Source organism: Anser brachyrhynchus, assembly GCF_964034855.1.
Source record: "Anser brachyrhynchus genome assembly, chromosome: 4".
Classification (NCBI taxonomy): domain Eukaryota; kingdom Metazoa; phylum Chordata; class Aves; order Anseriformes; family Anatidae; genus Anser; species Anser brachyrhynchus.
This window is the reverse complement of record NC_137698.1, coordinates 49,690,452-49,713,023: the sequence shown is the minus strand read 5'-3', so window position 1 is coordinate 49,713,023 and position 22,572 is coordinate 49,690,452. Positions and strand designations below refer to the sequence as shown.

At 37.0% G+C, this 22,572-nt stretch overlaps 1 protein-coding gene across 2 annotated transcripts in view; it reads right to left on the bottom strand.

The window, feature by feature from the left end:
• Positions 1-22,316, bottom strand: part of DLC1 (DLC1 Rho GTPase activating protein) — a 281,768-nt gene extending 259,452 nt beyond the window's left edge. Inside the window, exon 1 of one of the 2 annotated variants that reach the window (XM_080591587.1) lies at positions 21,818-22,316. The gene's annotated coding sequence lies outside the window, so the exon portion shown is untranslated. Of the gene's footprint in view, positions 1-14,221; positions 14,496-21,817 lie in introns of those variants that run through there. The other variant, XM_080591591.1, reaches the window with a different exon arrangement.
• Between the last annotated feature and the right edge of the window lie 256 nt (positions 22,317-22,572).

Sequence of the window (22,572 nt, the reverse complement as noted above, 5' to 3'; positions counted from 1 at the left end):
CAGGCTCTCGCCAAGTGATTGTGCAAGGTTAACAGCTGAAAATGAAGGTGCTTCTAATCACTAATAAGAGACAGGGTAGCTGGAGGAAGTACAGGAAAGGCAGCTGCCTTTCCAAACTTTTTGGGGACATGGATCACATGAACATTAATTGTTAAAACATTTCTCATGTCAGAATCCTAACAAGAAAACTAATTTGTAAGTGTCTAGATCTTATTACATAGCCTTCTATACATAACTGGCAATGAAGTCATATACACTTCAGCTGATTACGTACACAAAGAAACCTGCTTCACTAATAAAACCTGTATTTTCCCCTCATACAGCAAGCAGTGTCTGAAACATGGAACATATTTAATAAATTGAGATACTTCCCAGCATCCACTCGCTCAGCTTTTAGAATTTGTGAATAGGGGAACATTTCAAGCGCAGGTTAAAACGATCTTCAAGTCTCTTACAGTTATAAGTAGGTGCGCTATACATCATATTGACAACTTAAATCTCCAAAGTATAAATGTCAAAGACCCTTGCCCTGTCTAAAAGCACCGTGCTGGATAAAACCAGGGAATTTCAATTAAGGATGAATGTGCAATTACTTTAAGGAAGAATAAAACCAAACTCTCCATTAGGAATATATGAGCAGCTGTTTAAAAAAAATGCTGTCCGTTCATTCAATTAGCTTCCAGCCTTGAAGGCCACAGATCATTTCATTTGTCACCACATCGATTAGGCAGCTCTGCATTTTGAGAGAGCTGCTATGCCATTAGGTTATTAGATCTGGCTAATTTGTTTTCTTAGATTTACATGAATACATCCTGCACATTAGCTGATTAAGAAAGTTGAAGATTCACATCAACCTCTTTTTATACATATAACAAATTACTATTATTAAAATACTGATGTAAAAAGTACTTGCATTTTTGAGGTAACATACAATGAACAGTATTTTAAAACTGAAAATTGTCATTTTAATGCTGCTCTGAAATTACAAGATAGAAATACAAACTGAGGAAGCAATGTTGAGCAACAAAAACCCCTTAAGTACACTCTCAGAATCATAAAAAAATAGCTTATGAAGTACAAAAGCAATCTCCAGCATTCTTATATGTTTTTGAACATACTTCTCCAAACAGTAAAACAATCTTCACATTTATTGGTTGTTTGAATTGGAAATATAATAATTCAAACAAGATTTTTTTTTAAGTAAATGTAGGTTTAGAGTTTTAAAGAGGTCCTCTTTTCATAAGAACTGAACTGATAATGCAATATCTAAAGGAATATTATTTACAGAAAAATAAATGAGAAATGCTTTCTTATTTTGTTACAAGGTGTATAAAAATCATGCTCCTACCTTAGTCAAAGATGCTTGCTTCTGACTGAAACAATTTTACTTGCATCCTAGTAAACTCTTGAACAGTAATCCTGTTATGTGTCTACAGCAGTTTCATAGGGGTGGGACTTCTGTGTAATAATGAATTCACCAGGGAATCTTCCTGTTCAGAGAACACTGCTGCAGACAAGGAAACCACTCTACATTTGCTGTCATGAGCTTTTGGATGATTAGGTTAAGACACAGGGAGCAAGTACACGTACGTACATATAGTTATGCAGAATCAAGTATTTTGTATATAGTAACACTGACATGTTAAAAATGCATTATGCTTTACAGGGAAATGTGTGCATATGTGTATATACACACAAAGTAAGTTAGAAAATTGCTCATCTAGTCTGTATGGATGTCGTATACCAATATGACTGGCATGATTAGTATTTCTAACCATTTAATCTGAGAAGCAGAAACTAAAAAACATACTTTCAAATGCAAATTCATACTTTAAAACTTATTTTAATATTTCTTAATCCTAAATGATGAGCTGCATGAAAAGCAGATGCACATCCGCCCACTGGCAATCACCAATTTCCCCTGTACAGTGGCAGCACAGATCTAATGAAGAAAACCTATAATGGGTTATGGTTATTACTATTAAGATTTAAGATTAAGATCTATGAGCAAATAACCGTGGAGAGTACGTGTGGTCAATTAGAACAGACGACAAACATGTGAGAGCAGACGTATATGACTGCTGAGAGAGAGATGTATCTGGCAAGGTTACAGCAGTGAATGTGACAAAGGTCCCAGTATTCAGCCAGCCACTTTAGTGAAGCTCTAAATAAAAAGGTCATATGAACCCATTATGGACTAAATGAGCATATCCGTCTTTATTAAGTTAAAATCATCTAACATTTCTCTCATCTCATTTACGATTACAAAAGCTACAAAAGCAAAACAAAGCAAAATGTATGTCTAAAAAAAAGAAGTTAAAAATTGGACTTGCATAGATTTTAATACACCCAAATTAAAATCAATTCCCATCCACAATCTTTGCTAATGTCTAAATCAGGAAAACCTCTAAACAACGTAATATAACTACATTAAAGTTGCCTATATAACTCTAGATTCATGGATGTTTGGTGGATGACAAGGTTAAGAGTTTTACCAAATAGTTCTTCCAAAATGTGGAGGTGGACCAGAAGATAGCTTTCCCTAAAACCTTCAAGTGCCCATCATAGTTTTCTTGTTTGTTACATCAAAACAGGTACTAACAATCATACCTTTCTTCTGTATCAATTCCTCCAGTACAATATTCATTCAAGGTGCAGAAAACAAATTCAGCTCCCCTGCCTTCAACTCCAACATGCACTTCCCAGCTCTGTGCAAGTGCCCTTACCATCAAGTCATGAAGAGGTCTGAGTGTCTACCACACCGTCTTTTGAAACTGCCCAAACAGAGATTCAAGTGGCTCAGATTCTCGAGTTTTAAGACAAACCAAAAGAATAAACCACATACTAGAAAGTTTGAACGTGAGCATACGCTCAAGCAGGTAAGGACCTCACCTAGAGGTAGAGTTGAGTTTTGAGGATTTTATTTCAAGAGAAGTGGAAGGAGTTTACAGTTACTTGAATCATAGAGCAAAAATTGAAGAAGGAGCAGGGAAGGAAGAGAACATACTGAGCTATGTCAAAAGCCAGAACACAGTAAAAGGAATATTTTGTTCCCATCCTTAGAGCAGATTAGATGACAAGGAAGGGGTTTAAGTTGCAGGAAGACTTTTTTCCAATACATATTTGTGGATCCACCAGTAATGACGGACTCTGTGGTCTGTCTGTAGTTTGATGGGGAACATTTAAGAACATAGTGAACAAAATGATCACAAACAATCTGGGTGCAATTGGTTTTCCATTCTACACAGAGGTTTCAGTACAAGTTTGAGTACTTAGCATGCAACAACAAAGAATGGATAAAATTATTTTCAATAAAAATGAAGTATAAAATTTTTTAACTAGTAAAAAAAATTTCAGAAGAATCATCTGTATGAGTATCACCCTGCTGATAAGCTTAAGATAAAATGATAAACTGGTGTCATATTGCTTTTAATATGCTTGCTTCATTTATTCAAAAGCATTTACCTTCACTTTAAAATAGCTAAAAAATGAAGCTTACCTAAATTAACCTTGTTCTTTTCTCAATTGTATATAGAAACCTGGACTCTGATTCCTGGACTGATTCCCATAGCTCTGGGAAGAAAATCTTCATGTCAGGTGCAGTATTTTTATTCTGCTCTTTGTACAAAGTAATTGAACCCCGGTAGATCCTAGAACTTAATTATTCTGACTTAACAGACTGATTTTAGTTAAGACCTTCTTTTATTGATCTACTATACAGTTGAAATGCTATTTCACCTTCTGGCTTGTGCATTGCTTGTATTAAATTACTGTCCAACTGGTTTTCATCTACTTTACAGATTACTTTGTAGAAAAAGTGACCCCAGACAGCACAGGCATTGTCCTTTAAGGAAAAAAAGGAAAGGAATGCAGTCTCCTTGTTACTATTGGATATCCAAATTTTCAGTTACACTTTTGGTCTTTGTTACTAGTCAGTAAAGGATACAAGTCCCCTCTATAGCTGTTTGTTGATTGTAGCATTTTGTAAGTGGAATGTTTCCTTAGATACAGAAAATTAAATTTCATAAAACACATTTTTCTGCGAACACAGATTTGATTTACAGGTATTATATTGGAGAAATGTAACCACTGTTGAGCAATACCTGCACAGCATCAAACCAATGAATGCTTCAGTGAATGACACAAAGCACTTCAGTTACTGGAAAGTGCATTTCATCTAGAAGCTGTAAAGAGAGACTCCTGCTGTCAGAAGCAAATTCGAATAGAGTTGTTGTTCAGTAGCATTTAACAACACCAAAGATAACACAGGAGAAGGCTTATCTGCTCTTTTCCCCTTATCAGTCAGGAGAGGAGCTGAATATGCACCTATAGAAAACATGCAAGATGTTTGACAGTTTTCTTTACTTTTCCAAGCTGACGTACAGACAATGTGAGAGACTCACACCCTAGACGAAGCTCCTGTGGACTCAATTTAAATAAAATATTGATGGTGTGTTTCTGTCACTCCACTTTGACTATGTGTAAACCCCATACAGTCTATCAGTAGGAAGACAGTAGAACTCTCTCCACTTCCCTGGGAAAGAGAGTGCTGGTATTTGTGAAGAGCCCACTTCAGATTTCCTTGTAGCAAGGGCTCTCAGAAAGTAAGTTAGAGGAGTCTGTGCAGTCACCTTGGTGTTTCTAACTAATGAGATTGCAGAACCACACTTGAGTCTTCTTGAAAAAGCTTATTCAAAAACCAAACAAACGTCTTGTTCTACAGCAGAAGTACCTTGAAAAAAAAAAAAGATATTTTCTCTGCAGAAGTTTGGCTACATAGTATGCCTAGCCTAACTAATGAAGTCTGGAGGGGACAGAAAGAATCACAGAATCATTTAGGTTGGAAAAGACCTGAAATCATCTGGTTCAACCTTCAACCTAGCACTGCCAAGTCCACCATTAAACCACATCACTAAGCTCTATATCTTTACTTTTTTTTTCTTTGAAGACCTCCAGGGATGGTGACCTAACTACTTCCCTAGGCAGCTTGTTATACTAACAGTTACCATAAACATGTTTTCTGTTAAAACAATTTCAGAAAGTCATAACTATAGGAAGGAAAATGAAGGGACTGCAAGACAGGTGTATTCACTATATGTACACTGGAATACAAAGATTGATACCAGTATTATACAGGGAAACATTTAATACCACTGTGCATATTTACTCTGTTCAGAGAAATCTTTTTTCTTTTTTAAATTAAGAAGCCATACTCTGCTGACTTGGTCTTACTTTAAGAAAAGAGGCTGCAGAGATTTATATAAGCTGCTGCAGAGAAGGCTAGCATAGACCTCAGCGTTTTACAGATGACTTACACAACTGTGTAGGATTATTAGTTACTGCCAGTCTAAGATTCTTAGAAATTTCCTCAAGTTAAAGACATGCTTTGCTTTGTACAGCATTTTCCTGGAGATGCATCACTGCACTAGCATACTGCTGAACACAAACCACTTCCTCAACATTTATTATGCAGTTTTTAAGCCAAAATTTTGCAGTATCAATACAACCCTTAATGCATGCCTGTTGGTATGATCAGTTCATTTACAGCTCACAGATGAGATCACTTATGCATATTTCTAAGGACACCCATTTTTCCTATTGACTAAAAAGTTACTTTAAACTTTTTGCCCTGCATGCGTTGGCAGTACTTCCTCTCTACTGATCACGTGTAGTACTTCAAAGGCAGCATCAGTTTTTGCCAGCACCAAGAACATTGCACTGGCATTCTATTTGTATTGCAAGAATAAAAATTAACACCCCTTCTGAAAGCTAGGGACTAAAATGGAAGCCACACAATACACTTTACTGACACTTCTTTCTACAGAGGAGTTTAGTCTCCAGTGTCATTAGAGGAAACTCAAAATCTTTTGTTTAATTAAAAGGCATAATGTGGTTCAATAGTCATTAAAATGAAGGACAGCTTTTCTTCTTTTAAGTGTGAATTGCCGTTGAAATCATCTTTTTCTACCAACCCAAAGAAAAGCACATTAGGTGTCAGACTAGTAGAAAAATAACAGAAAACACTGCTATGTCTTAAATAGCACACTGCAATAATATAATAGATAAAATATGGAAGAGTTAAAAATATCCTTACTTATTAAGAACTCTGAATTTGAGTGGTTAAGTTGCTTACATTATTTGCACAAAGCTGACATTTAGTTACACTGGATGTATTTTCTTTGATTATAATCACTCAACATTTCAACACGGAACTGCTTTGCTTCTCTTGGCACTAAGGAGGATCACCTTCAAAATGTTCCAAAAGTAGCTTCCAGGAAATCATCCTTACTACCACAATCTATGTAGTACATTCTGGTGAATAAGGTAGGAAAGGAAAAACAACAGGGAATGCTAAATCTCATGTTTACTTCTATTTTTTGAAGTTATTTTTTCATTAGAACAGAAACCAGAACTCAGCTGAAGATTGCCAGGTACAGGAAAAAAGCAATTTCATATATAGCAGTATTTTTTAAAGACCAATGTTAGACAAAAACTTATTTCAGAACATTTACAAGTCTAGAAATTAAAACTTTTAGTAGTGGAGACTCCAGATCAAAGGATACAGTTTAGATAGGCATCAGAACGTAGGTTTCCTGTTTTCCTTTCATCAAGGCTGAAGAGCATAGACTAAGAATTTTTTCAGGCAAGAGGCACTGAATGTAGTAAGAGGGATCTGTCACAGCCACAAATCAAGGTTTGGGAGGTTCGAACTGGAATTCAGAAAAAAGGCTTCCTCCAAGAGGGTGGTGAACACTGGAGCAGGTTACCCAAGGACACTGCATAGTTCCCATCCTTGAAGTTTTCAAGCCTTCTGGATAAAGAATTCTATTCAAGAATCATGTTCAACTAGATAACTAGATTACCTCCAGAGGGATCTTCCATTTTTTTTTAAAAAAACAACTGTCTGATCTTATTCTTCAGGTGAGAAAAACTCCTAACTCTAATGAGTTTGAGACATACACTTTACAGACTACAGCTCTATCTGATCAGGGATAGAGTCAGCCAAGACATATCACCCTTTCCACAGAGGAAAAAAAAATTTTTCTCAGGCTGTTTCTTTCCCAGTTTACATTTCCTAGGTGAAAATCGCTAAAAATCTTTGCTGAGTTACACAATATCTAGATGCACATCATGATGCAGAGTGTAGACTGAAGTCCAGATCATCTAGCAAAATGAATCTTCAGACAGAAGTAGGGGAAAAACAGACCAGATATAATGTGGAGAGATAGACAAATTAAACTCAGGAGAGCCCATCTTTTTTTCTGAAGTCAAGCTCCACTTTTCATACATCTACAGGCAGTATAACTAAAGATGAAGAACTAATTATTGAATAAAATCATGACCCCATAATACTGACAAAGGCCTTGTCACTAATTTGAATAGCTCCAGGTTTTCAGCCATCATGCTACAAATTAAGTACTTATTTTTAAAGAAACAAACCCACCTCATCCTTCCCCTCCTCCAAAAAAGCAACACCACCTGAGACACAGGTAAACTGAATTTAATCTCATGGATTAAATCTAAACCCATGTGACCACTGTGGCTGAAGTAAGAGCAGACTACAATTTTTCTATCATGCTTCAAAGACAATGGAAAGTGTTCCTCACGCTTGATAGTGCAGAAGTTACTGCATTTCTTATGAATAACTAAGTAGATACTTTCACTTTGATATTCATAGACTGATATCAAAATACTGTAACATTTCTGAGTTTCCTGTTTCCCATGATTTCCATCTCAAATCTTTTCAGTGACCTTTCAGAAGGGTTTTTTTTTTTTTTTCCACCTCTCCTGGTTTCTGTGAAAATGAACAAAGCCAAAAGCAGACTTAAGACTGGTATTTAGAGACCATTCTGTTGTTCTTCCATTCCCTTACTCCCCCTCCCCCCTTTTTCCCATGCTTATTTGGGAATTAGCTTCATCTTTTCATATTTAGATGAACTGTTTTGCCTTGCTTAGAAGTCAAGATTTAACAAATATTTGGAGAGCTTCATACAGAAATGGTAAATTACAGAGGGCTGGATTACTTGCTTTTAGTTGTCTTATTTGTCTTCAGTTGCTTTAGTTGTGTAACTGGTAAAGTAGTATTTTTCCAGTGTGCTACAGCAATCTTCCAAGTAGCAGTAAGATATCTACAGAAAATATAAAAATTCATACCATGTGCTGACAGGGAATCAGAGAATAACTAAACTTGAGTGTTCAACATGATGTAGTGACTAAAGGGTAAAGTCAATGGGGCTGAAAGAAGCCTGATCTATTTACCTAAAACAAGAAATGTCCAGGGATAGCTTCTTCATAGTTGAAGATTTCCAGGCCTGGAGCAGGGTGTAAATATTCTGTGAATGGACTGCAGATTAACTTTCCTTATATGAAAGCACAGTTGCTACTAAACATCTACATTTGTCTAGCCATTAGCTTTTGATACTCTGAAAGTAGGTAAATATGAAAGCATTTTGTTTCTGAATCGTCTATTAGATTGCACCAGTCACTTACTGAGCGTATCATGGGATAAACTGAAAAAGGATGTTCAGAGTATCCTCTTAAACCTATAGTACTCCTCCCCACCCCCACCCCAATGACCCTAGAGATCTCTTCTGAAAGACACGGGTTCTATGGTTGCTGCTTTTTGGAGGGGCTACTGATGCTTCTCCTGTAAAATTAACAGCACTTGGAAACAGCTGCCAAAATGAAAAACAGTTTGGTGGCGTGGCAGCTGGGTCCCATAGTCTCAAAAATGAAAAGATAAGCAGTCAGTCCCTTAAGCTCAAAGAGAATAGTCCCCCTGTGCCCCCGCTGAGGTCTTCATTTACCCCATAGGTGGTCTTTTCCAGGTTCCCTCTCTTGGCTTGAGGAGATTTCAGGGTGGCAGAAGCCAGGGTCAATGGTAACTGCAAGAGTAGGATAGAGGTGTTTCAGTTTTTCTTCCCCTTGTAAACATCCTTTTAGAAAAAAGATGTCAAAACAAATATAGAAGTAAAATCTTCACTCCCCTTTTAATATAAGATTGTTTGTTTAAGAAAAGCTCACTTAAAAATTTGTTGTGCACGATTTCCCATGATTTAAAGCTCCCCTTTACAACCTTCTCTTTTAAGCAGGATCTTCCTGGATTTCTCCAGCAACTTGAGGTTATTTAAATAAAACAAATCTTCCTGCACAGAGGCAGGGACAGTCTCCAAGGTATGTGTTGTGTCAAGTAAACAGATTCAAGAACATCCTTACTTCAGAGCTGCTTTTCACACTGGGTAATTCTCTCAAAGCTGAAGTTTCTAGAAGTGCATCTATTAACTTCAAGATCTACAAGCACATAAGAACTCAGTAAGATCTGGGCCATCATAGTTAGTTCCCCAACTTCTCATCTGTCCCTGGTGCAGACAACCACAATGCACATAATTGCCATTTTAGTGAAATTGTTCTCATGCTCAAGTTTAAAATTCTCAGATGCATGACTTGCTGCCATGACATTCTGCAGGAAGAAACACCTCTGGAGCAAATCTGCCTCCTTGGAACTAGCCCGAATGACTCAGTTGAGCTGTCAGCAGTTTGGTCTAACAGCTGGTTGCAAGTGGCATCTCCTTGAAGATAGTAATGAGGTTAGAACTATTTTTAAGTCATAAAACTTAAAAAGGACACTATCATGAGGTTCAGCATGGGGAAGTTGGCTGATACACTGGAGGAGAGCAGGACTGCTTCTTAGTACTCAAGTACCCTGGAGGACCAGTTCAAGAACAACCTCCTGATGTTCAAAGAAATCAGAAGTTGTGTGCCCAGGGGACAACCACAGAGCAACTGCATGCATTGCAAAGTAGAGGCCAGCTGCAGACTGATCTGGCAGCTGAGGAGAACCCAAGGGCATAACTAGAAAGCAAGTTGAGAAAGAGTCAGCCACGTACCCTTGCCCCAGCAATAGTTATGTGCCTACAAGACTGCAAAGAGGGAGAACAACCAACAGACCAAAATGGACCAAGGAAGTGACAAAGTTCTACACCAGCTGCTAATATAACCATAGAAAACAAGAGACTTCCATCAGATTTACCACTTGAACTAAACTTCATCTACTATGCTAAAGGGTAGAAAGTAAGCAAAAGTAACAGGGGTGAGTACATTGAAGTTTAAATAAAGATAACTACTATTTCTGATAAAGTTTGACATAGATTAGGGAGGGCCATAAGTAACAGAGAAAATTGCTTCTATACAACCTTCATTATTTCTTAGAAATGTGCCAAGGCAATGTTCTTAATGAAACCTGATGCCAGACAGGGAAACTCATCCAGTTTCTCATCTAGATAAGTGTCTCCTTAACATGTAGTATTTGTTTCTTCATTTCAAGTGGTGTGTGGCAGAACAAGACTTCTACTAGTTATTTAAAAAATAAAGGTAATGCTTAGTATGCAGCGTGGTTTTGGTTGACATTGGCAGGTCACTTCCACTGGCTTCCGTGGCAAAAATTGAATAATGCTCCCTTTCCACAGAGGAACAATTGTCAAGATTTCCAAACAATTTCAGTCATTCTTCAATGTTAAATACTACTTTAAGTTATTTATCACGACTAATTACAACACCAAATTTTCCCTGTAAGGTATTGACATCAAAGCAATATAGGGGATCAATGTTAGCATTGACATAACTACTTTGAAACTAACAAACATGCAATAGGTATAATTTATAATTTACCCCTTAAGTGAAGAAAATAAAAGACTAGGACCTAACTTATTCCCTGCATAGATTATAAGACTGGAGATCAAGTCTTACAAGATCTTCATGTAACACACTCTCACCAGTCAAGACAGAAGTGTCAATGGGCTTTCACCACATTTTCTTTTAAAGTTAAAGCAAACAAATATTCCAGAAGGCAGTTACCTCAATAAGTAGTGAGAGAATATATTACTATGGCAGAGACATGTGGCAAGCTATCACCTCTCTCTCCAGTTTTAAGGGAGAGAAGGGAATGACAGTAAACGGGCAGAAGTTTCATACATTTGCATCCAATTGCAGCAAGATTTTTAAAAAACAAAATATCAACATGGCATTTCTGAGAAAAACCCAAGGACAAAATTCGGGGGGGGGGGGGGGTTCATTATGAAAACTTGCAACTCAAACAAGAATTATATTAAATTTATTTTTCATATATTGTTATTCTCTCCTGTTCTCTCTTCCACTCGCATTTGCTTGCGGGTATGGGAACTTTAAGTTTTAATTGTGTCCTGGACTTTTTTTTTGTAATGGAGCTGATCTGAAATCAGTGTTATTTTTTCCCCTCAATACTAAAATAAATAAATAAATAGATAAAAAGCACTAGGGTAAAATTCAGGATCAGATCTTTTGTTCTGCTGCTTCCTACCCCTTGCTTCCCTCCCCCAGCAAAGAATCATTACGTAGCTGCTAGTGTTGAAGTTCTGAGCTTGGATAAAAAACAACAAAAAAGAAATTAGGTAGAGATGTCCTGAAGTCTCACAGTTATGAGAGCACAACATTAGCCTATGTAAGGCTATTACATAGGCTACCTATGTAGCCAAGGTAAGCCTTGAAGTTCAAACTATTGATCTATGTAAATCCACTGCCAGAGAAACCGTGCTGAAAGGCTGAACAGATGCTCTGCACTCCAGCCCCAAAGCTGCAAAGGGCGCAAGGACAGAGCATGCATGAGTGACACCTCACAGAAAGGAAACACAACAGCGTTTCTTCCTTCCATATTTCCATATTCACAGCCCATTTTGCCTAGGGAAAGAGATAATCAGAGCTGTAACATGGTGGTAAAATATAACAACATGATCCCACATTAGTTACAGCTAATCACAAGTAGCTACCTCATAAGTATTGTACTATGATATTATCCTTGTTATTCTCACTGTTGTTTAAATAGATGAGTAAAAGACTTTATTAAGAAGTCAAAACAAAGTTTAAATTCCTGTTATATATGCTAGGAAACCAAGCTTTGGGCTAGAAATAGGAGGTCTGGTTTTCTCATTTGTTTTTACTCCCTATTTATTTCTTGACCTCAATTCAATCATTTCACAGCACTGCTCAGAAGAATTATCTATTCATTTTTTTAAAAGTACAATTTCAGGTGCCCTATGGTGAACTCCATGGTAATTTGACATGTAACTTCAGAGCTTGCAAGACTAAGAAAATAGATGAAGCAAGCAAGATAAAGAACCTAAGTGGACACAGAAATGAAAGGAAGTGCTTTTATTTAGTGACAAGAACTGTAATAAGATTGATTCAGCATTTATTCAGCCTGCATATTCTAATTATAATTTTGTCAGAGATTTGTTGCAAACGCACATCTGGACTTTGTCCATTCGACCGCATTGTTACTTGTCCTGCTATTTATTCCAAGTTTATTTTCACATAGCTCTGTAGAGCATTTCCTCTTCCCAAGGGAGTTGTTCCTACCAGATGGTATTTACATGTACACACCATGCTTAGATTTCAGTAGTTTTTCCACAACTCTGTTTTCAAGAATTAGAAACTGAATTTAAGTATTACCACACAGTTGTGTTCCTGTTAAGGGATTCTGAAGGAAGAGATGAAACAAAGTTACTGATGTGTATTTTTCTTATTAGAACACTATGACTACATCTCAGAAAGGAAAAAGTTGTTCTAGTGTTCCACATGTCACTTGTGATGATACTTTTAGATCTTTTAAGCTTCTATCCCAGGACATCGTACCTTACCTTCTTGTCCCTAGAAAAGATCTTTCAGTTGCATGAGAATATACCTTTCAGGATCTCAAAATTAAAGGGGTTGAACTTGCATGGTATTTCTTTTGAGACTATGAACATAGATACACAGGCTGGAAGAATTTTTTTTCTAAAGAATTAAAAAAGTCAAAATAAATTAGAATAATATCAATTAATGCTGTTAATACATCTCGAAGTTTAGCTTCATTAAAAATTAGCTACTGTAAATATGCTACCCTGGAGAAAAGGAGTTTGTTTAGAAGAGAAATGCAAGAAGTATTTTTTAGCAATAACTTGAGATGGTTCAGCTGCTGGATTTCTTATTTTATTTTTTTTAATTCATCTTAGATATGTCCTGCCAAGTATCTAAGAAGATTTATCTTGCATCACTTTCATGTAGTGATTCAGGGATATAAACTTATAGTTACATTGGTTATTAATTTAAAACTATGCATACTGGAATGTAATTTAATAGGGCCTAAGCCCTATTCAGCTCTCTTGGCTACACAGAATATTCCAAACGTATCACATTTTACACTTCATTTTAATGCTAGTATTTCTTCATCCTATCAGTTTCCTTCTTAGCTTGGAGTCACACAATGCAAGAAATATTGTTGCCTTACTTATATCTGTTGAGCCCCAGTTAGACAGCGCTATTGCCCAGTGAAGTTTATAACATCCTGGTAGACACATTTTAAGAGAAGGCAGTCAAAATGTTAACCATTGTTATTAAACGTCTTTGAAAGGCCACTCAATGAAAATAGACAAGAGCAGCCATCTACGCAGACCATAACAACAAACATCAAATACACTTGGACAGACTCCAGCAACACATAAAGGACTTAAAAAGTTAGAGACGTTAAAACGCCCTTTTACAGTACTAAGACAAGGTTTAAGAAACAAACCATGAAAAATTTATCCTTATGCCCAGCCCTGCTATAGCCCCTTATCTTCATTTCCATAGAACAGTTTAAATCCTCAAGTCTTGTACGCAGTGGAAAACAACAGTGATACGCAGTGCTTGATCCACACTCTGTAATCAGTGATCCTTGTGTCAGGACACAAAGAGCATTTTCAAGACACCCACTGACACCTGACAGATACGCTAACTGAAATACGAGGGTAGACAGTACCTGACACTCCAGTTCCCAGAAATAGATCCCACACAGAGCAATCACACAGCTGTCATTTTCACAGCACCCCTTCTTAAAGCATTTATTTACAGCTATTGTACACAATCACCATTGCAAAAAAAAAAAAACAATGGCACCTTAGCATCCTTCATATATTAGCATTAACAATGCAGGACATACTCTGATCCTGTTAATCTTTTGATATTGGCCAGGCAGCTTTGTTACTTGAACACCAACTTAATCATCCTTTGATGGCCAACTACCACCAGTTACATCAAACTAAACTCAACAATTCTGAGTGTTAAATAACAAATAAGCAAGCAATTGCTACTTAAAATGGACAATATTCTGCCAAATTCTTTAGAAATATATATTTGAAAAAGTATGAAGGAATATATAAACCAAGCTCACCTCAGCGTCCCACCCCTGAAAGTTTCTTGTTTCTGACCAAAAGTGTAGAACACCTAGTAGAAGTCAGGGCAGAGATGTGGTTCTTCCTCTGCAGCACCAGACAAGAAAGTCCTCTTCTATATCGTCACTTCAGTGTTCCATTACATTAGTAGTGCTTTTATAGAAAAAAGCTGATGATAAAAACAGTGTGGCCCACCTCCCTTCCCTTATGAACTGCTACACCTGCAGTTATATCTAAGGATGAAGTTAAAGTGGGAATGGTTACAACCAACGTCAAAATATAGATTTGTATTTTCCATCCTCACCAGAAACAAGAGAAGCAACTCTTAGAAGAACAGTTTCATCGTCTTATATCTCTAAAGATGAAGTCATGAATGGCTTTAAAACAATTTTTTTCCTTCTAACAACGCAATGCTTGTTTCTTGCATTTCAATTGGCATCACTTCATTCTGTTGTGTTCTACAGAACAATAGAGCTGGTTGTAGAAATGAGATGAGTCACAAATAACACGTGACTTGGGACATGTAAGGCAGAACTGACTATATCATTTTGTTTCAGCTGCCAAAGGGGACAACAAAATCATGTTTGTTTACTACTTGCATTCAAACTTTTGCTGTTGATCTAACTATATTTTTGAGCAACATATACCTTTTCTTTTTAAAAGGGACATTATATCAACATGCAAAATTGCTTGTAACTATCAGTACTAACTCTCAGTTTTTATAGCTTTAATGCTTGCATTATACAAGACACTGGCCATGTATTGCTAGTCATCTCATAATATGGAAGTGAGAAATCCTCCTGCTAGATCACCAAGTAAAGATTAGTTCTTCCATGTAAAACCAAGCTTGCTGTTAATACAAGACAGTTTTGTGATTCTAGACATATTACTCAGATTGAAGCCACATTTCTCCTTCTGTCCTAGCAGAAAGATCAATATGTACCTACATAGATGGGCAGATGAGTGGAAAGCCTGTTTCTATTGAATTTCCTTCCTTATTGATCTTCCTATTCTTTGTCAGTAAGTCATCCAGGAAATAAGTTACAGCTAAATAATTTGAGTACTTGTCCCCATCTGTTGTGGTTAAAAGGTTAATCATCATCTTCCAAATATTTCTAGGCTCACTCCTCTGAAGTGAGAGCGCACATTCCTATTACGCAGTGGCATCCTGAGGCATTCCCACTCATTAGGTCCTTGGTTAGAAAAAAAATTTTCCTCTAACTATTACACTGTAAGCCAAGTACTCTGGTTCAAGAGAAGGGAAACAAGCCTTTCAAGCAGAACTTAAATAACCAAAGGGAAACTCATGGTGCCAGTCAGGTCATGCCCATGACTTGCTCCTGCAATTGAGATGCCAATCCCACGTTCAACGAACTGTGAGCAACAGTTCTCACAACTGTTTCTTCCATTGCTACCTGATTAGTGTATATTTTGTTAAAATCCTTCTGAAATTGAACGTTAAAAAGTGAGAAGTAGTGCAGGTATTCTTTTTACTCAAAGAATTCCAGCACAGTGTTTTTATGTCAAAGCATGGGTGATCTCACACCAAAGCATTCACAGAACATCTCTGGCAGTTAGTTCAACTGACTTGATTGATGTTTGTACATGTCTTCACCCAATTCTAGTTAAAAAAAGGTAACTGTGCAGAGTATGCTGTACTAGAAGTCATCTAGAAATTAGATATCATCATCGTCCTATCATATTGGCAATATCAGACGTGATCTTCTAACTTCATAATCTTTCTTTGGCCAAAATAAAGAAGTTTTTGAAGTTATCAAAAGTCTCAAGACTGTTTTCACTGTGGAGTAATACTGTAGAACACAATTGTCCATCATGCAGATGTGAATGCACACTTGAACGGCATTCAGTACAAGCCACCCAAATAGCGGCAATGAAGAGAACTTCACACCTTCTGCTGTGAAATACAGCAGTAAGACACTAAGCTAGTGTGTCACATTTTGCAGGCTACAGTCTAGAAGCATCCAGATAGAGTTACTGCAGCTCAGCAGGTGGATGCTTACTATACTGCATTAATGCAATTCTGTAAGACTGTATGACCATTTCCAAGCTGTCATTAAGAACATACATAAACAAAAAAAAATACTTTTTATGTTATCCACCATGCACAGTCTATACAAGTAAGTATTTGTATTTTTCATTACTACAAAGCTTAACCTCAGGAAATTTCACAAATGGCCAAGTTGAATAATCTAGGACAAAACAATTTAGTCCGATACATGTTTGTATAGTCCAAGAGACCAATAAAAAGGATTATTTCTACTGAAGTTTGTTATGTTATCACTTTCAGCAGTTACAGGTTACATTTACAGCAGTTACAGTTTCAGCAGTTACCTATGACTTGACCATATTCTATGGAAACAAGCGTTTCCAAGATTTTCCTGCATACAGAATTTGTTGTAGGGATTCATTACAGAAAGGTTTTGAAAAACATTTTCTTACAAGACATTTTGTTCAGTAACTTAAGAAGCCTCACAAGTAAAATAACTCCATTTAGGTTGGCAAATCGCATCAGACGTTATTCTGATCAAATGATATTACGTACACTTTATTCCACTAGGACCCTGGAAACTGAAAGACATCAGAAGACTTAATATTTCTTAACTGACAAAGTATAGTAGTTCATAAAATACTATTTCTTTTCTGACCATCTCATTATTACATTAATAGTTGATACAAACATTGAAAGCTATGAAGCTCTATATTGTGATTCCTTAATGAAGGCTCAGAGCTTTTATTGAGTTACAAAAGAGCACAGAAGTATGCAAGCTTAAATCAGCTGGGAGCTATTAGGCTCCCCTCCACAGTTTCTCTAGATAGTTCTCCTGTCTAGGTAAGATTAGGTTAATTAAATAGATATAAACTGTAAGAGCATATTTGTTTACAAGCACTATTATTTAAGAGAAGAGCTAGATGCCCAAACTTCTTCAGAAGTAAAAGTGTTTTAGTTATTAATTCATATTTGTTTTAATTCTTAAGCATTTCCTGTAACAGCACTCCAGTGGAAAGGCACTTCACCTACATGTAACACCTAAGAAACAGCAGAACACATTTTCAATTCTGACCTTCTCTGGCAAACAGCAGAGTCACAGGCAAACCAGGAAGAGCCTAAATTTCCAGATACCAGGTGTCCACCATGTCAAGGGAGAAGTAGTTAGTAATGTAATTTTGCGTATTATTTCTCTGTGAATACGTAAACTGTGTACCTTCTGGTTATTGTAGACTATGTAAAAACAAAAAAATACGTGATTTTGGAATGAAGACCTGTAGTTTTGCGCTGACTAGGAGCAGGGACAGAATTGTGTTGTACCAGAGGACGAATCAGAAACAGCTCCTGACTCTTCAGGTGGACAGGAAGATAAGAAAGAAAACCTCCTTTCTCCCTAATCAATAGATTTAATCGCGTCCACCTTCCCTATGTTTTGCACACCACTTGAGAGTAACTCATACTATTAGTGGCATGGGTATGTCAACGTCTGAATCAACTCTTGTGTTAAGAGCGTACCACAATAAAAGTAAAACAAACAGTGCCACCGAGTGGCAAGATTCCTACAATACACTTCTCAGAGTCCCTATTAGAAATATCTTGCAACAGCCCATTTTTAAGGGCTGTAATTATTAATATTTAAATCAGCATAAGTAAAGCAGAAGCACTACTTGTGGTCTTCCTTGTGTTTGAATCTTCAGTGTTTTCATTGGAAAGTATTCTTAAGGGAGGTTAGAAGAATTAACAAGCCACAATTCAGATTAGGAACAAGCTTAAGTAGTGACTTTAAAAACACCCTAACAGAAAGCCCAGCCAGTATTTAGAACATTTATAAAACAGTCTTTTCTGAACACATAACATCACTAATGTCATGGAAAAGCTATTTTCTGTGGTAAAAAAAGAATACATGTAAGCCACTTGAATGTTCCATCAAACTCTGCTTGCCCTCTTAGGAAGTTACCAGTGAGCTAAAGTTCTTGAAATTGTAATTACTTTGCTCTCTCCCTTTCGGTCCTGGAGAAAAGTCTTCTCCAAATGACACCACTATTGTGAACAATGTTTAGCACTGCTCTAAGCTTGGTCTTAAAACACGCAAAATGAGCTACCTTACAGAGACAGTCCTATTCTTCAAGCAGTTATCTATGAAATGAGATAGAAGTTTACTATTTTTAGTCTAGTTTCTTTCTAGGAAATACTCCACAGAGTTAACTGCTTTTGTTTTCTGTCAGGTACTTAGCCAGCGTGACAAGTGCCACGTGCCATATTTATAGCTTGAAATCTCCTAGAACATAATACCCAGGTGGGTAGTTAGTGACTTCAAGACAGAAGAACGACAGCTTGTACTTCCTAGGACTGCAGAATCATACTGTGCCTAAGGAATGGTAACACATAGGGGATTTTTATTAATTCACAGCACAGGAGTTAAAAAGGGTTTATTCATGCAGTCCACAGGTCTTAGACAAGATATTTTCTCGGTATTTCACAGCATGTACACAGCTGGATTTTGACAATATATTTGCTAGTGATGGATCTGCTCTTCTGCCCCCAGTATCACCATATTTGCTAGCTGCAAGCTATGAATTTTTATCTGTGTTTTCTAGAGGGCATGCACACAAGCTATTTTAAGGAAAGCACAAGAACCAGGCTAGAAAGAATACTTCATCAATGCTTTTCTGAACACCAAACGGGACAAGGGAGGAAAAAGAAAGGTCAAATAGACTAACGAGAACGTGATATTAGCAGACATGTGACACAACTTCCCAGAGTGAAGCCAAAGACGATTTCATATTGCGTGATAGGATGCTATGCTTTCAGTATTTGTCAATAGAAGCCAAGACACTTAGCTTACCTTTAGAGTATTCATACACTGCATGAAACAAATAGAATATTTTAGGTCCAACCAGCTACATTGTCCATAGAGTTATTTCTCCTCTGCAGTGCTATTTTCTCCCATGGATCGGAAGGCCATATATTGTGTAGACCTGTGTTTCTCACATCCTTACAGTTCTCCATGGAAATGCTGGTTAGCGCATCCTTCCCCCAGCTCACTACTGAGTAATGTGAGCTCCTAAGACAGACAGTGACAAGCTTCATTTAATTTCCTAATTATTGTGTCAACTTAACCAGAAGTGAGACAATGAAGAGAATCTGATTTTACCCTGCTTCTTCTAGGTTTCTGTAGTTCTAGAAACACACAGAAGAAAACCTTAAATTGACCTTAAATTCATGCCGACAGTCCCCCCCCAACTTCCATGCTTAATCCTCACTGTCATATCATCTTGTCATGCCAGGGATTTGTCAAGCCAGATACCACTAGCAGAAGGGACAACATCGTTGTTCAGGAATGATGACATTCCCCAAGAACAAAGTGTATTCTAACAACTGCAACGAAATGTTGCTAATGAGAACTCAGTAAGAATATTGACTGCTTCTAAATTCCAGAGTTATTTTGCCTTTTACACTAATACTATGCATTGCAAATAGATCCTTTATAATTCAAATTAGCATCTACTTGAGTACAAACATTAAGATGCTTGTGTTGACAATGCTATTTTCAAAACAGCACTTGGTTTAGAGATTGGTTTGCACAGTACTTCTGAAAACATTAGAAATCTAGCAATTCTAGAGGCTTATCTAAAATGAGCTACACATGCTCTGCATAAAAGACTTGTCAAACTTCAATTATATGTTAAGCAAACCATCTCTTCATGGAAGAGGTAAAATGACACTGAAGACTTCCTTTTTTTTTTTTTTTTAAACACACAAAAATTTCTCCAAATAATAAGGTTAAAGCTTCCAGGGTAACAGTTCTTCACAAAGCTGAACTATATCTTTTTCTATTTCTTCTCAGGTGTTTCAGTGCCTAAAGGTACTAATTCACTCATCTCCAAAATCCATGCCATAAAAGCTTCACATATCTTGTTATTAAGAAATAAGCACCACAAGGTCTGTGCACATGATAAGACCATCATTTTGCACTGAACTTTTAATCTCTTAGTTTTTGCAAAGCAGATACCCAAAATTAGTCATACCATATGGGCCAGCTGTTTCCTATCTTTTTTCCTATCTGTATTCTGATCTAAATTACCACGTATGCATGGAAAGACTTGTGCCTATTAGACATACAGAGTTCTATTTTGTCCCAAACTTCATCCTCCTTGGAACATTTCTCACAGCAGATCACACAGTGGGAAGCCAGCTGGAAGCAACCAGAATTAAGTTTGACCTCCCAGCCCCTTACAGATTTCCCATGACTTTTCTCCTATACTAAAGTTTGCTTCCTTTACACAAACCAGCATCAATTTTGGACAACTGTCAACACTACAGCACCAGAACATGGATCACAGACAACCATTAATAAAGAGCTGATAGAAATATATTCAATATTACACCTTCAGCTGGCTTTCAGAGGTTATCAATTCCTATCTATAAAATCTTCACTAGCAACTAAAACATTAAAAGAAATACTTATACCTACTTTTGTAACAGCACTTGTGAAATAATTTTGCTTATTTCTACAACCATCAGGAACAGCATTAAGAGATGTAATGATGCAGTTCAGTTCCGTGGCAGCTCTTTCACATGGTAAAGTCAAAAACTCGAGCATCATTCAGCTTGAAACTACAAGCTCCAAAATTCAGTTATGATTAACATAAGCATGAACACAATTCCTTTTTAGCAACATGTTTTATGAAAGGAAATATATTATGTGCATGGAATATATTAATTTACTTATGGAATAGCGATATTCTTTTCATTCCTATTCACTTATAGTGAGAGCAATACATTTTTCTCAAGAACTAGGAAGACTAATCTTGCAAGAAGGATCTCCAATTTTTTTTCCCATCCATCTTTCTGCTAGCTTAAAAATATGAATAGACTATAGAGTACCACAACTGTATAGCATGAGTTTATGACTAGTTTTTCTGGCAACCCTGTCTACTCATTACTTGTAACCCAATGTTTTAGTAGGAGTAGAGGCTTCTTCTCAAGAAGAGCCCTTCTTGTCTGGCTTCACCTGCTTTACATCACCCAAAAAAAAGGTGCTGCTTTAGGTAAGTACTTACTGCTTGCTAACTAGCTTAGCAGCAATTTAATAGTAGAAGAGGAGGAAACCTAAACGTACATTCTCCCCCTACTCCTTTCCTCCCTCAGCATAATATTTACAAACCCTCAGTCTCCTTACAGTTTTAATCATTTCACCAGTTTTCAGGAATAAAAATTGGTATTCCCTTGCAGACAGCAGAATCCAGCGGGTGCTGCCTTACCCATAAGGATAAGGGTACAATTGTGGTTTGATTTTGGCTAAGAATTGCCTAGAAGATTGATAACTAAAGGACGCAACAAGAGGAGGCATCCACACAGCAGAGCTACTAGTCTTATTGCAGATAGTATGGGGAAATAAAATTAGGTAAATGTGCTTCTCTGAAAGTGCAAGGCCATGGTTTGGGTCCATTATTTCATCATCTCTGCACACTTACAGAGTAAGTGTCTTAAGAACCTTCGATGTTACTCTCGTAACATTATAAAAGACATGAATTTTCACAGCTTTTATAGCAAATGCACCTAGGTTCATGCAAGGTAAACTTACCATATGCGTTATGATAGCTGGACGTAACAAAGACAAGCTCTTCCCTTAGCAGCCACTCATCAACAACTCTTTTCTTCTCTCGTTGTCTGTGGAACCATAGCTGACTTCTGATGCAAGTTTTTTCACATGCAGGAAGTCCAAAGTCTCACACCAACTCTTCAACCTCAGACACAGAGTTTAGTAACTTCATTTCACTCTCCCCAGAGTCCTCAAGAAGAACTTGAATTTTCCTAGCATCTAAAACTGGAATCCAAGTTTGGGTTCAGACTCAGAGACACCTTCACAATCAAGATGAATCCTCCCATAAGCCTTGCAGTTTCTCTGAACTATATCTAGGAAGAACACCTGCTCAGAAACACCTCTCTTTATGACCTTATCACTACCACAAACATTACCACCATTCCTCCAACCTTCTCTAACATCAATAACAAAAATAATATAACCAACCAACCACTCTCTCCACAACACTAAGACCTCCTATGGGGACTCAAAACTTCACTTCCTACAAAAGCCCTTTATTAATAACCAGTCACAGCTGAGACCAACCTTTAATTGCACCTGGCAGCTCTCCAGGTGCTAGGAGCTCACTATTTTTTAAAATTATTTTGTGTATCTGGTTAACTCTTCTAAGGTCTGGGATGTTTGTATCTTCCTCTCTCAAGACTTCATAAGCAAATTCTGTTATTTTGCTTTCAGCCTGGGTAGAGGAATAATTCTATGAAGAGGATATATTTGCAAAAAATTTGCAGCACAAC